The following is a 5,074-nucleotide window of genomic DNA, read 5'->3' as shown; positions in this document are numbered from 1 at the left end:
TCTGTGGATATAAGGATAAGTTTCTGAAATCAATTAGGAATTATGATATTCTAATGAAGTACCAGCATTCTGGGTAGAGCTATCAACAATCAGTATATAGTAGAAATTATAATTCTATAATTGAATTTATGAGTGATATGGTGTCTAGCAACTATATTAATAAGAGATTCGAGACTTTTAATCACTATTTTAGTGGTTTCTCCTAAACAAAGATCTCATGGGAAAAAAACAAAAGAAAAACAAAAGACAAGAGTCTGATTTATTACGGGGATATTTTACCTAATGTAAGAATGTTTATGGACTAGTAGATAGTAGGAAATGATTGGACTGGCTAGTTAGAATCTAATGTATAAAATTAGAAGACCATGGAAAATAAGTTTGGAAGTATAGCCATGTAGATAGACTAGTATAAATATACAATCTAGGACAACTTGAATACCAAGTTCAATCAGTAGATGATAGTCAGTCTCTATGTAACCAACACATGCCAAAAGTTAATAAAACACATTAAAGTATATTACATAAAGAAGCACATGATCACCTGGGTAGATGCAGAAAATCGTTTTAGAAAACCCAACATACCTTCATGATAAAAGTGCTTACATATATGAGACTATAGGGAACAAATCTCAACATAATTAAGAGCTACATGTTGCTTACTGTCCTCCATCATGGCATAAGAACAACAAGAGACCCCCTTGTGGGAACTTTGCATCTGCAAGCTCTTCCTCAGTATCTGTGTGGGGGAAAGCAGAGATGGACTGACCTGGGCAGTCAAGGTGTTGGAGCATCTCACAGCACGGACACCTGTATTTTTCATAGCTAGATACAATGTGAGGTCCTTTGACATCAGGAGAAATGAAATTATTGCTGTTCATTTCATGTTCTGTGGAGTCAATCAAGGCAGAAGAAATTCTGGAGAAAGGCCTAAAGATGCGGGATTATGAGTTACAGAAAAATAACTTCTCAGACACAGGAAACTTTGGTTTTGGTATTCAAGAACACATTGACCTGAGCCTCAAATATAACCTGAGCATTGACACCTATGTCAATTCTATGTGATGCTGGGCAGGCCAGACTTCAGCATCGCAGACAAGAAATACAGAACAGGCTGCATTGGGGCCAAAAACAGAATCAACAAAGAGGAAGCTATGTGCTGGTTCCAGCAGAAGTATGACAGGATCATCCTTCCTAGCAAATAAATTTATCCAAAAGGCCTATAAAGATTTCTCAGACAGTAAATAAATGATAAATAAATAAATAAATAAATAAATAGTAAAAATAAAAATAACTATATGTGAGTTCTTAAACTGTAGCAACATTATCCTAAATTGAGTATAACTTGAAACAATCTACTGAAAACAGCAATGAAACACTACTGTCTACTACTTCTACACCTTTGCAAAATTTTGTTCAAAATAATATGTTAAGCAATAAGCCAAGATAAGTAATTAAAGGGATCTGAATAAGAAGTAAAAATTTCTGTATTCCAGGTGATATATTAATGTATCCCAAAAAATGTATCAGAAAGCTACTGGAAACATCAACAACTTCAATATTTTACCAGGAAAATAATAAACTTGAAAAAATTACTAGCTTTTCTATACACTGATTTTAAAAAAAACATACAGAGAAAGTGGTACAGGAAACAACTCCATTTATAATATCCTCAAGAAAATAAAATACCTAGGAATAAATGTAAATGAGTAATAAAGGGTCTTTGAAAAAGATTTAAACCACTGATGTAAAAGGAGATAAAGGCACTAGAAAATTGAGAGACCTTCTATACTCATGGATTGGTAAAATTAATACTGTGAAAATGGCCTTTTTGCCAAAAACATTTAGTATTTATAGATTGAAAATATAAATTGAATGGATATCCTCATGCCATTTTTTATATAAATAAAAAAATTCCAAATTCCTTACAGATTCACAAAAGTCCTTTCATCACTATTATAGAGCTTTAGTAATGAAAACATTAAAATATTGGCACAAAATCACACATGTAGACATATGAGACCAAATGAATGAGGAAACCTGTATTTCATATTCAAAAGCAGAGGCCAAAGTTCAATAGTTGAGAGAAGACAGACTGTTCATCCAGTGTTATTGTGGAAACTAGATGCCACATGAAGAAAAGTGAGACTAGACTTCTTTGTTTCTCTTTGTTCAAAACCCACCTCCACATGGACAAAAGACCTAAACCTGAAATCTGAATATAACAGAAAAGAAACCATAAGCACTAGACTATATGATATCAGCATAGGGAAAGACCACATTTACACAGGAATTAAGGACAAGCAAAAATGGAACCCGATAAAAATTTAAAAAAGAAAAACAAGTCTGAATAACTAATAAATCAGGTGAGGGGAAAGCACACAGAATTGGAATCTCTCCCAGCTATATCTGAGAGAGGATTAGTACCCAGAATATAAGAATAGTGCAAACAACAAGGTGTCAAGTAAACAAACAATCCTTCAAAATGTGATTTGAATAGAGAGTTCTCCAAAGAATAAATTTTAAAAAAAAGTGGCTAATAGATATATCAAAAAAGGTCCATTTTATCTAGCAATGAGAGAAATGCATGCAAATCAAAATCTCCTTGCTTAAAACCCAACTGCAAATAGACCAAAAATCCAATCCTGAAACCTGAGTCTGCCAGGAAAAACATATTACTGCCATACATGATATAAGCGTAGAAACGACCCCATTTATCCAGGAATTAAGGTCAAGATCAGATTTCATCTTACCTCAGTGATAATGGAAAAGATCAACAGAACAACCAACAATGAATACTTGACGGTACTCTAAGGGGACGTCCCATTAACTACTGGTTGGATTGCAGACTCTGTAGCCACTATGGAAGTCAACATAGAGAATTCTAGAAGAAAAAGGAAAAGAAAGAAAGAAAAAAAAACCTAAAACTAAGTTATGTCACAAAAACTCAAGATTATTCTTTTAATTTTATTTCATATTTCTTTACAATCCAGAGTTTCTCTCTCTCCCAGTCTACCTGCTGATCCTATTGCAGCTATATTCTCAATAATAAGGAAATAGAAACAATTAAAATATCTTTCAACTTCAGAATTGATAATAAAAATGTGGTACATATATACTATGGACTATTATTCAGCTATAAAAATAATAATCATTATTAAATAAAATGATCCACAGACTTGATGCAGGACAATCTGATGGAGGATTATTTGTTTATTTATTCTATTAACTTATGATTAAATCACTTTACTTTCCAATCTCTAACCCCGCCTCTCTTCCCAACCTTCTCCCATCCCTACTCTCTTTCTGCTCTAACAAGTGGGGGATCCCTGAGTACCAACTCTTCTTAGCATCTCAAGTCACTGCAGAACCAGGCATATCCTCTCCCACTGAGGAAAGACAAGGCAGCCCAGTTGGGGGAACAGGATCCACAGGCAGGCAATAGTCAGGGTAAGTCCTGGCTCCAGTTGTTAGGGAATCTATATGAAGACCAAGCTGCACATCTGCTAGGGGCAGCCTGTGTATGCTCTTTGGTTGGTGGTTCGGGCTCTGGGAGCTCCTAAGTGTTCAGGTTAGTTGAGTCTGCCTTCTTGTGGAGTCCCTGTCCCTTCCTGGTTCCTCAATGTTTTCCCCCCAACTCTTCCACAAGACTTTCTGAGCTCTGTGTAATGTTTGGCTATGGATATCGGCATCTGTTTCCCTCAGGTACTGGCTGAAGCCTCTCAGAGGACAGTTATGCTAGGTTCCTGTCTACAATCATAGCAGATTATCAATAATAGTGCCAGGGATTGGTTGTTACCCATGGGATGGATCTCAAGTTGGAACAGTAATTGATTGTCTATTCCCTTAGACTCTGCTCCATCTTTGTTCACTTTACAATAAGCAATGCTCTCAAGTTAGTGAGGAGGGAAACTTCTGCTTTTCTCGTCTCAGTGACTATTCTGATCCTTTTAAGAAACCTTAAATGATCTTCTCATTTGTTTTGAATCCACATAGAAATTAGCATGCAAATCAAATGAGGACATCACGTCTCTTAATTACAAAACAGTCCTTGTTTAAAGAAAGCATGTGTGCATGTGCATGTGTGTGTGTGTGCGTACAGTGTGTGTGTGTGTACAGTGTGTGTGTGTACAGTGTGTGTGTGTGTAGTGTGTGTGTGTGTACAGTGTGTGTGTGTGTGTAGTGTGTGTATGTATAGTATGTGTGTGTATGTATAGTTTGTGTGTATGTGTGTGTGTGTGTCATGTACAGTGTGTGTCTATGTGTGTGTCTGTGTGTGTGTGTGTGTGTGTGTGTGTGTGTGTGAGAGAGAGAGAGAGAGAGAGAGAGAGAGAGAGAGAGAGAGAGAGAGAGACATGAGGGAACAGGAGCCATGGCCACTCCATGAGAATAAATAATCAAATAAGCATTCCTTCTTTCCCTCTGATCTGATAGACCAAATCTCTTTCAATTGTGTGCCTTTCAGTGGGACAAAGCAAAATCCCCATGCTACACTTTTTTATTGTCAAGTAAAATTTGTACAGGGAATTGATACCCAAGAACTATGATCCAACTGAAAACATTCTTGCCACTAAGAACCTCACAGTGGCCATTATCTAATAGTTGTCATATACAAGAAGCAATCATAGCTATCAAACAACTTTGACAATTTCCTTGATCTAAAGTTCCCCACAAACTCTGGAAAGGACAATTGGAGAGTTATGGCACTTGAGTCCTGTCTGCAATATATACGCTCTTCTGCAGCTAAGAGTGGCAGGGTACAGGGTTATATATGTTGGCAAACACATTTCAGGGCTTTTTTGTTTTGTTTTGTTTTGTTTTGTCTTTTTTTTTTTGTCTTTTTTTTTAGAATCCCAAAAACCAACATAAATGACAGCCAGTATTGACTTTCTGGTATGTCAAAACACACTGGATGAAACCTTATCATTCATCTTCTAGTACCAGAGGTCCACACTAATACATTCATAAGAATGCAGACAAGAGTCATACATGGTTAGTATATTTTAAAGGGGGAAGGAGGAGAAACATAAGGCCAGCCTCCTTTTTTTCCAATTTTACCCATATTTGTCAGATGTAA

At 36.2% G+C, this 5,074-nt stretch overlaps 1 pseudogene; it reads left to right on the top strand.

Moving 5' to 3' along the window:
* The first annotated feature begins 671 nt into the window (after positions 1 to 671).
* Positions 672 to 1,202, top strand: LOC116905740 (annotated as a pseudogene).
* Positions 1,203 to 5,074: the final 3,872 nt, after the last annotated feature.

This window comes from Rattus rattus, chromosome 7 (genome assembly GCF_011064425.1).
Source record: "Rattus rattus isolate New Zealand chromosome 7, Rrattus_CSIRO_v1, whole genome shotgun sequence".
NCBI classification, from domain to species: domain Eukaryota; kingdom Metazoa; phylum Chordata; class Mammalia; order Rodentia; family Muridae; genus Rattus; species Rattus rattus.
Note: the sequence above shows the minus strand (reverse complement) of the source record. Positions and strands in the feature narration are given on the sequence as shown.